At 37.4% G+C, this 10,768-nt stretch overlaps 1 pseudogene; it reads right to left on the reverse strand.

The window, feature by feature from the left end:
• Nucleotides 1-7,483: 7,483 nt before the first annotated feature.
• Nucleotides 7,484-7,779, reverse strand: LOC132373996 (large ribosomal subunit protein eL42-like; annotated as a pseudogene).
• Nucleotides 7,780-10,768: the final 2,989 nt, after the last annotated feature.

Consider the following 10,768-nt stretch of genomic DNA (forward strand, 5'->3'; position numbering starts at 1 on the left):
AAGATGTTATGCAAGTTCTGGTCCTGTAAGAAACATGCCAAGACAGAATTATGTGTGTAAGAAGTGTATGAGGGCAAACACCTAAAGAGACAAAGGAGCCCAAGAGGGTGGGCGAGCTGTCAGACCTCAATGCTGATCCTCCAACTCCAGGGAGAGGGGAGAGGGAAGGAAGAAAGGGTGGGTGGGAGTGTCTTAGACTGCAGTGCAATTTTAGAAGAGTTCAAAAAGACTTCCAGGGGAATTCCCTGGCGGTCCAGTGGTTAGGAGTCCTGCGCACTTCCTCTGCAGGGGCCTGGGTTCGATCCCTGCTCAGGGAACTAAGATCCTGCAAGCTGCACGGCGCGGCCAAAAAAAAATAAAAAAGACTTCCAGGAAGTCCTTAAGCCCGAGTGGGGTCCCGGATCGCCCTACTCATCATTAGCTGGAGGCAGCCTAGGGGAAGCCTCAGCCTGAACTCCCTGAGGGATCTCTGGAGGCAGCAGTGGGGACCACGGATCCTTTATGCTCTCTGCAACCAGAGATCCAAGGGGCGTGCACTCATGGCAGCCACTGGTGATGTACAAGGATCCAGAAAGTTTGCCACCCACTAACCCTGTGTGTTAAAAATGAAAGATATATGGTACTTTACGAAAAGGATTCCAAAAAGATGGAGTGAAATATGAGATATGGTAGGAGCTGAGTACATCCCAGAACCAGCAAAGGAAGCTGAATAATTACGAAAAGAAAGTGTCTGTAACATCAGTGCCTGGTCCCGTCCCCTTCAAGGGGCACCGATTAAGTGCTGCACTTCCTTCTATGAAGGGTTCAATCATACTCCTTGGGATTCTTCTACAAATAAAAGCTAAATAATTATAATTTTATAAATAAGTTGATTTAGTTTCAGTTTTCAGAATCTGTAGAAAGAAAACAAGTAATTTTAAAAGAATAACAATGTAAATCTTGACAAAGTGAAAAGGATAATAAAGTCAAATGGGGGAAAGTGAGAAGGGACATGGAAAGAAGTATAAGCTCGCTAATTTTCTCACCTTTATAACACAGGTCTGTCTAAATGTGAGCAGTCAAGAATATTTTACTACTTAAAATGACATATAGGGACTTCCCTGGTGGTCCAGTGGTTAAGCATCCGCCTTCCAATGCAGGGGACACAGGTTCGATCCCTGGTCGGAGAACTAAGATCCCACATGCTGCAGGGCAACTGAGACTGAGTGCTGCAGCTACTGAGCTCACATGCTGCAACTGGAGAGCCTATGTGCTGCAACTACAGAGCCCATGCGCTCTGGAGCCCATGCGCCACAACTAGAGAGAGGCCCATGCACTGCAACGAAAGATCCCACGTGCCGCAACTGAGACCCGATGCAGCCAAAAATAAAAAAATAAAAAAAAATATTTTTTTAATGACATATAGATAAATACCAGAAGTAAAGTCAGAAATTTAAGTGGTGGTTCTGGAGAAATAAGGCTGAGGAAGGAGATTCTAACTTGTTTTGTCTACAGATCTTCCTCAACTTACAATGGGCTTACGTCCTGATTAGCCCACTGTAAATTGAAAATATCTCAAATTGAAAACACATGTAATGCACCTAACCTACAGAACATCAGAGCTTAGCCTAACTTATCTTAAATGTGCTCAGAACACTCACAGTAGCCCACAGTTGGGCAAAATCATCTAACACAAAGCCTATTTTATAATAAAGTGTTGAGTATCTCATGCAACTTAGTGAATAATGTACTGAAAGTGAAAAACAATGGTTGTTTGTTACGGAATGGTTGTTGATATCATGGCTGACTGGGAACAGCGGCATCAAGCGAGAGTATCATACCACATAAGTCGAGCCCAAGAAAAGATCAAAACTCAAAATTTGAACTTTGGTTTCTATAGAATGCATATCACTTTCTCACAATTGTAAATTGTAAGTCAAACCATTATAAGTCAGAGACTGTCTGTACTCTACATTACTTGGACTAGGTACATGGATTAATTTTTGTCATTTTAAGATGTTAACTATATAAAAGGCCTTCTAGGAATAATAAAGAAATATATATATATATGTTATTTTAGAAAAAGTATAGGGAATTCCCTGGCGGTCCAGTGGTTAGGACTTGGCGCTTTTACTGCCCGGGCCCGAGTTCGATCCCTGGTCGGGGAACTAAGATCCGACATGCCTCACAGTGCGGCCAAATAAAAAAAAAAAAAGAAAGAAAAAGTGTAAAAATAGAACCTTTAATTACTCAAACCTCAACCCATCTATCATTCTTAGAAAAAATTGAAGTCAACCTTAACCTGAGTGCAGACATTTTAGACTGAGTAAGATAGAGATGGTAAGTGGTCTGATTACTATTGCTAAGTATGGTATTGTTGGAACTTCTTTTTGTCTGCACCTGTTAGCAGTTTGGTTTCTGGAATACTCAGCTTCAAATCTGGTATTTATGGGGCAAAAAGAAAACCCAGGAAACTGACTACTTTGTGGTTCCTAGCTGATCTGCCTTCTTTCAACTTTTCAGAGTCATCTTATGTTTGTTTTATGTTTGATGTTCAGGGTTCTTAGTTGTACTTTGAATATAGAATAGGGAACAGTATATTTATTCTATCATCTACTCCATCAGAAGTCTGAATTACTAGTTAATTTAAAAAATAGTTATACACTTATTCAGATTTTCTATTTTTTCTTTCAGTTGATTTCAATAAATTGTTTTTCCAGGACATTGTCTACTTTGTTTCCAAATTTATTGGCATAAAATTATTCACAGCATTCTTTCATTTTAGAGCTCACTGATATATTTATAGCTATGTCTCCATTTTTATTCATCATTTGGTCATTTGTTTCTCTCTCTCTCCCCTCCCTCTCCTCCTCCTCTCTGTCCCTCCCTCCCTCCCACTCCTCCCCCCACCACTCTGGCCCCCAATCTTCCATTATGTCTGGCAAAGGTTTGTAATAGATGTCTTTTCAGAAGATCGGATTTTATGTCTGGCAATGCTCTACTATATATTTTCTGTTTCATGAATGAATTAGCTATTGCTGCAATACTACATATCAAACCACAACTCAGCATTTAAATAACAAGCATTTATTCTTGCTAAAGGATATGTGAGTCAGCTACATCAGCTGGTCTAGGCTGCAATCCAGGCTTCAGACTCCAAGTTGCGGGTTATGTTCATGTCTCATCCTTCTCAGACCAGCAGCTGTGTGAGGCTTGCTCTTCTCATTGGGAATGGCAGGCATGCAAGAAACCAAACTAAATTGCACAAACCTATTTAAGTCCCCTGTTCCTATCAAATTTACTAACTTTCCATTAGGTAAAGCAAGTCGATGATAAGGCCCCTTTTCAATGAGGCAAGGAAGCATATTCTGCCTGATAACTTTGCAATATCCTCCCATTGTGGGTAAAGGGTGTGGATGTATAATCCTATTACAGGTGAATGAAGAACTGAGACCAATAATCCAATCTACAACAATTAATTGCAGATCCTATCTTTATTATCCTCTATTTAATTTCTTTGAACTCTGTTCTTTCTAATTTCTTGAGTTGGATGATTAACTCATAAATGTTCAGACTTCTTTGAGCATAGGAGGATGTAAATTTCTCTAAAGGTACTGCTTTAGCCATACCCCATGAGTTTTGACATGTAGATTTTCCTTATCGTTTAGTTGAAATATTTTTTAAATGTCCCTTACAATATGGTCTTTCACCCCAAAACTACTTAACAGTGTGGTTTTTAAATTTCCAAATATATTTTTATATGATCTTTGTTATTGCTTTATAGCTTAATTGTACTACAGTCAGATAATGTAATCTGTATGATATTCTTTTAGTATTTGTAGAGATTTGATGTGTGGACTAATATGTAGCTAATTTTCATAAATGTTCAATTTATGTTTGAGTAAAATTTATATTTCTCAATTTGAAGTATAAGGGTTCAATATATGCTCATTATATCACAATTGTTATGTCATTAATATCTTCTAAATATTTATTAATTTTTCATTTGCTTGCTCCATCAAAACCAATATATGCAGGATAGAAAGCCCAGAGATAAACCCACGCACATATGGTCACCTTATCTTTGATAAAGGAGGCAAGCATATACAGTGGAGAAAAGACAGCCTCTTCAATAAGTGGTGCTGGGAAAACTGGACAGGTACATGTAAAAGTATGAAATTAGAACACTCCCTAACACCATACACAAAAATAAACTCAAAGTGGATTAAAGACCTAAGTGTAAGGCCAGACACTATCAAACTCTTATCGGAAAACATAGGCAGAACACTCTATGACATAAATCACAGCAAGATCCTTTTTGACCCAGCTCCTAGAGTAATGGAAATAAAAACAAAAATAAACACATGGGACCTAATGAAACTTAAAAGCTTTTGCACAGCAAAGGAAACCATAAACAAGACCAAAAGACAACCCTCAGAATGGGAGAAAATATTTGCAAATGAAGCAACTGACAAAGGATTAATCTCCAAAATTTACAAGCAGCTCATGCAGCTCAATAACAAAAAAACAAACAACCCAATCCAAAAATGGGCAGAAGACCTAAATAGACATTTCTCCAAAGAAGATATACAGATTGCCAACAAACACATGAAAGAATGCTCAACATCATTAATCATTAGAGAAATGCAAATCAAAACTACAATGAGATATCATCTCACACCGGTCAGAATGGCCATCATCCAAAAATTTAGAAACAATAAATGTTGGAGAGGGTGTGGAGAAAAGGGAACACTCTTGCACTGTTGGTGGGAATGTAAATTGATACAGCCACTATGGAGAACAGTATGGAGGGTCCTTAAAAAACTAAAAATAGAAATACCATACAACCCAGCAATCCCACTACTGGGCATATACCCTGAGAAAACCATAATTCAAAAAGAGTCATGCACCAAAATGTTCATTGCAGCTCTATTTACAATAGCCAGGACATGGAAGCAACCTAAGTGTCCATCATCGGATGAATGGATAAAGAAGATGTGGCACCTATATACAATGGAATATTACTCAGCCATAAAAAGAAACGAAATTGAATTATTTGTAGTGAGATGGATGGAGTTAGAGTCTGTCATACAGAGTGAAGTAAGTCAGAAAGAGAAAAACAAATACCGTATGCTAACACATATATATGGAATCTAAGGAAAAAAAAAAAAAGTCATGAAGAACCTAGTGGCAAGACGGGAATAAAGACACAGACCTACTAGAGAATGGACTTGAGGATATGGGGAGCGGGAAGGGTAAGATGTGACAAAGTGAGAGAGTGGCATGGACATATATACACTACCAAACGTCAAACAGATAGCTGGTGGGAAGCAACCACATAGCACAGGGAGATCAGCTCTGTGCTTTGTGACCACCTAGAGGGGTGGGATAGGGAGGGTGGGAGGGAGGGAGGTGCAAGAGGGAAGAGATATGGGAACATATGTATATGTATAACTGATTCACTTTGTTATAAAGCAGAAACTAACACACCATTGTAAAGCAATTATACTCCAATAAAAAAACAAAAAAACAAAACAACAACAACAACAACAAAAAAACTAATATATGTGAAAAATTCCCTTCTATTGATTTCACATTTTTCCTTGTTGGTCTCTCAATATTTTTGTATTATATATTTTGAGGCTATGTTTTAGGTGTATAATATTTAGAAATATATCTCATGAATTGAAAATTTATCATTATGGAGTGACCCTCCTTAAAGCAAAAAGCATTTCTAGAGACAAAGTCTGTCTCATTTTGAGTTAGCTGTACCAGCTTTGTTTGGTCAGTATTTGCCTGGTGTTATCTTTTTCAGTTCTTTTACATGTGACCTTATATTTTATGTCTGAAGTATGTCTCTTATGTACAGTTTCAGCTAATTTTTTTAAAAATAGAAACTAATTAGACAATCTGATCTTCTACATGATTTTAGTCCCTTCATATTGTGATTATTGAATATTAACATTTATTTCTAAAATCTTACTTTGCACTGCCAAATTTCATCAATTGTAAGACACATATTTTTCCCCACATTTAAACATCTTTGAAATTAGAATACCTCTATAATTGAAGTCATCATTAGAAGCTTTTTTCTTCCTTAGTAGCATGCAAAATTTAGGTGTATTTTACAAGTGATGTCATCTTACAGTCTATGAAATATGACATCTATTCTCTTAAGTTTCTCTCCCCCTCATCCCTTTTCTATCTTTATTGACTTAAGGTTGTTTGTTTGTTTTTTTTTAATTTCTCCTTTTCACCTATATTTGTTTGGAAGTTACACATTCTGTCTGCACCATTCTAGTGATTACTCTTAGAATTGTAACAAGCATACATGAAATAAATTCTAAAACTAATCAGTGTCTCAGGTTGGATTCTCCCAAAAGCTGCCCTTAGGACCTGACCTTGAGTACAGGCATTTGGGAAGTGACATCAGGAAGCACAAACAAGGGAAGGGGGAAGTGAGGCAGGGAAAAGAGAAAAGCAGGTCTGGGAAATGCTCATGAGCAGGTTATTGTGGGTAACGGGGTCTCAAATCCTCTGAACAACCAAGTGGAACTTGTTTCAGAGTTGTCGTACAAGGAGATAAGGAGGTGGAGTCATTTATCTACTGACTCCCCCATTGGTTGAAATTTATCCCTGGAAGTGTTAATGCCCCTACACTTCCAGATTACACCTGCTTAAGTCAGAGAAAGTTCTATGATGCAGGAGAAAGACATCAGGCATAGAAGAGAGACACATGTGCTTGAGCAACACCTGGCAGCTTGTTACACTGTCTACCCCATTGATAAGTGAACTTAGGTGGACAGAGAATATGGGTCGGGTGTCAACAATGTCCACTACAATCAACATTCCTAAACTCCGCCTGCTCTTTGCCAAACATTGAAGTTGCTCATTCCTATCACCTATCCTACTTTACATGTTCATCAGTATATACTTTATTTGCATAGTTTTTGTATTCCTCTAAAAATAGTTGTTTTTTATTATTTTATTATTTTAATCACTTAAATTTACCTATATGCTTATCAGTTTCCTTGCTCATCAGTCCTTCATGAGCCTCACTTCTTTCTTTGTGAATTAGTTTCTTTCTTCCTTTAGTATAAGTTTTTTTCGTCATCTGAATTTTTTGGTTCCTAGATTTGGATAATGAGTTTGAATACTGAGATTGAAAAGTACACCATCTATTTCATTCCTGAGTTTCAGATAGCAAATAGCAAGAGTTTTCATACAGAAGGATCTATGTAGTTCAGCAGTTTTTTCAGTGTTTGTTAATGAATTTAGTCTTTGCCTTTCTGAAAATGACTTGTTTCCCCATTCCTGAATGATAGCTTGACTGGGTATAAAACTGTAGATTCATTGTTTCTCTTGCTTCAAAGATATTATTCAAGTGTTGTTGATTAGAAGTCTGCTATCTATTTATCACTTCACTTTGGTGATATGTCATTTTTCTATTTTTTTTAACTTAACCTCAAGATTTTGTTTTCTTCATAACACCAAAAGATGAAGCTTAGAACTGAATTACTTGGCCCTTTCTCTTCTTAAATCCTCCCAGTTCAAAGTGTTTACATCTCTTAATAGCCAGAATTCTTTGATCTGCAGCCTCAGCACAATCTTTGTAGTTTTAGCTTTTTCCCAGAAAATTGGCTTAGTCTGCCCACCATATCCACTGTGCTTCCTGTCATAATGCCACTTTCCCTGGGCATATGGATAATCCTTGCCCTTCTTGTAGCGTGCCACTTTGTGGGATTGGAGCTTGCCACACTTCCTACAGAAAGTCCCTCCGGTTTTAGGCATGTTCACCATGTTTGTAGGAGCACTATTGGCACAAAAAGCTGTGGTTGTTTCAAGATGTTCTCTCTGTTTTTGTTGTTCTTCTGCACTTCAGTGTGTCTTAGTGTGCATCTATTTTTATTTATGCCACTCATGATTGCTGTAATCATAAAGCCAGTCAAAGACTATAGATAAGGAAAGTCTGACTAGATTCTGCCAAAACCTTGTGGTCCAAAGACAGAGGAAAAAAATAATGAAAATAGAGTTCAGCCAGACAGTAATGAGATGAATGAACAAAATCAGTTGCAATCTGGTTGGAGGTTGAAGAATTCAGATGATAAAATCTTGTCATCCGAACAGAAGGAGGTTACAAAAAGTATTGTGTGGTTGTGTAATTGGAACAGGAGGTATCAACCCCACCTGAAGGGTATAGATTTGGGGTCTCCTATAATTTCAAGATTACTGAAACTGGACTCAGTATGTCAATCTGTGATGCAGGAAAGACCATACTGGACATAGGCAGCTGCAGGTCTGGCATCCCTGTACCAAATATGTCTGTTCAATATGCACCTCCAACTTGCCTCAGGTGACAAGCATACTGTCATCATGAGTTATTGGCTCAGGAATTTAAAGTCACAGTAAACCCTACTGGATTGTGTCTCTTAACCCCAGAAATATGAAATTATGAAGTATGTCAAACCCATGGCATTAATCATTTTGGGTTACAATCAAGATAATCACTGTGTTTGGCATTTAAAATACTTGTAAAATATAATTGAATTTGGCATATTAAAATGTATAACAAATTGGCCTGCAATTCCAAATTAAATGCTTGATTCGAAGTTGAATGGTGTAAGTGATTTAGTTCATAAACAGTGGTAGAGTGGTTAAAAGAACTTGCATTAGAGAGTTGTTGATAATGTGGGAAGGATTAGCTTATTGGGTCATAAGTTTGTTGAGTTTAGACATTCCAGTGTCTTAAAGAAAATTGAATACATTAATGTATACATATTATTTGAAGTAGTTAAAGGTAATTAGCCTGTCCTATTCAAGTTTACTTAACATTAATTAAAATCTAATTCCCTTAAGTAATCAGTCCAATTTATGTGAAAGTTTCCCTGAAAATTATTTCTATTTTATATAAAATTTACTGGATTTAAAATCGTGTAATAAAACTTATAAGATGAATTTAGGAGTTTAAGAAAATCTAGACTTTTAAATTTATAATTTTAGTAAGTAAAGTTTTAAAAACCAAACCCAAATAAATGAAAATAAACTTCTCTGTGTACAGAAGCTGCCCTTGGGCATCAAAAATATCACATAGAAACTGAATCTAAGGATGCATGCTCTTTATCAGTGTAACCTCTTATTCTCTAATCTCACCTTCTGAAATTCCTATTGGGTATAAATTGGACTTTTTACTCTTTCATGCCTCTTTTTTTTTTCCCCTTTTTTCTTTATCCAGAATACAGCACATAGGTATAATTTAATTTATCTCTTTATATCCACAATTTTGTCTTCATCTGGATCCAATATACTGTTTATCCACTGGAGAGTATTTCTCAATTTCAATGACTGCATATCTAATTTAACATCAGAAACTAACCTTGTTCCTTCTCAGAGTCAAACTGCCTCCCTATTCTCAAAGTTCTTCCAACTGCCAGTAACTCACACAAGTGTACAGGTACTCTGCTGAGCTCCCCAGGCTGGCTGGAGGCCTGGGATTGCATTGCTTCACCTTCCACATGCCAGGGTGTCTGCACCAAGTTGCTCCTCTACTTCTGAACAGAGGATCTGGTTTCCTGAGTGACATCAAAGGATGAACAGTGCAACACCTATGGGTTAGCTTTCTATGGAGTGGATTTGAGCAATAGGAAATGGGAAACAGGAGGGAGCTGGGCAGATAAATTCTCCTTCCAATCAGAAGTCTGTTTCCTTTTGAAAACCTTCCAGAGAAGTCCTGGGTGCTAGGCAAAGAGACAGTGGCCAGCTGTCTCTTCATGGCTTATCAAACAGAGACCAGCACTGTAATGCATCATATCACCTTGCTTCACATCTTTCCTTGCCCTACTTCCCCTTTTCTTCTTTGCCTTCATCTCAACAGGCTTCATCTCAACAGGCTTCATCTCCTGAATAAAAAATCAGCATCCTAATCCTTGCCTCAGGCTCTGCTTTCTAGAGAACCTCAGAAAAGGGAGTCTTTAAAACTTTTGTTTGGTTCTTTTTGAACCAAAAAAATTGAGATTTTGAGAATCTCAATCTTTTGTTATGCTTTTTATTTTTTATTTAATTTAATTTTTTTAAGCATCTTTATTGAAGTATAATTGCTTTACAATGGTGTGTTAGTTTCTGCTTTATAACAGAGTGAATCAGCTATACATATACATATGTTCCCATATCTCTTCCCTCTTGCACCTCCCTCCCTCCCACCCTCCCTATCCCACCCCCCTAGGTGGTCACAAAGCACTGAGCTGATCTCCCTGTGCTATGTGGCTGCTTCCCACTGGCTATCTATTTTACCTTTGGTAGTATATATAAGTCCATGCCACTCTCTCACTTCGTCCCAGCTTACCCTTCCCCCTCCCCATGTCCTCAAGTCCATAATTCAAAGAGAGTCATGTACCACAATGTTCATTGCAGCTCTATTTACAATAGCCAGGACGTGGAAGCAACCTAAGTGTCCATTGACAGATGAATGGATAAAGAAGATGTGGCACATATATACAATGGACTATTACTCAGCCATAAAAAGAAATGAAACTGAGTTATTTGTAGTGAGGTGGATGGACCTAGAGTCTTTCATACAGAGTGAAGTAAGTCAGAAAGAGAAAAACAAGTACCGTATGCTAACACATATAAATGGAATCTAAAAAAAAAAAAAAAGGTTCTGAAGAACCTAGGGGTGGGTTAGGAATAAAGATGCAGTTGTTATGTTTTTTTAAATTCTGTTCTTTAATGTGATAGCTCTATCAGCCAGAAATTATAAAATATTTAAAATAACTATCTTAAGTTGTTGGAAATC

Source organism: Balaenoptera ricei, chromosome 11 (genome assembly GCF_028023285.1).
Source record: "Balaenoptera ricei isolate mBalRic1 chromosome 11, mBalRic1.hap2, whole genome shotgun sequence".
NCBI classification, from domain to species: domain Eukaryota; kingdom Metazoa; phylum Chordata; class Mammalia; order Artiodactyla; family Balaenopteridae; genus Balaenoptera; species Balaenoptera ricei.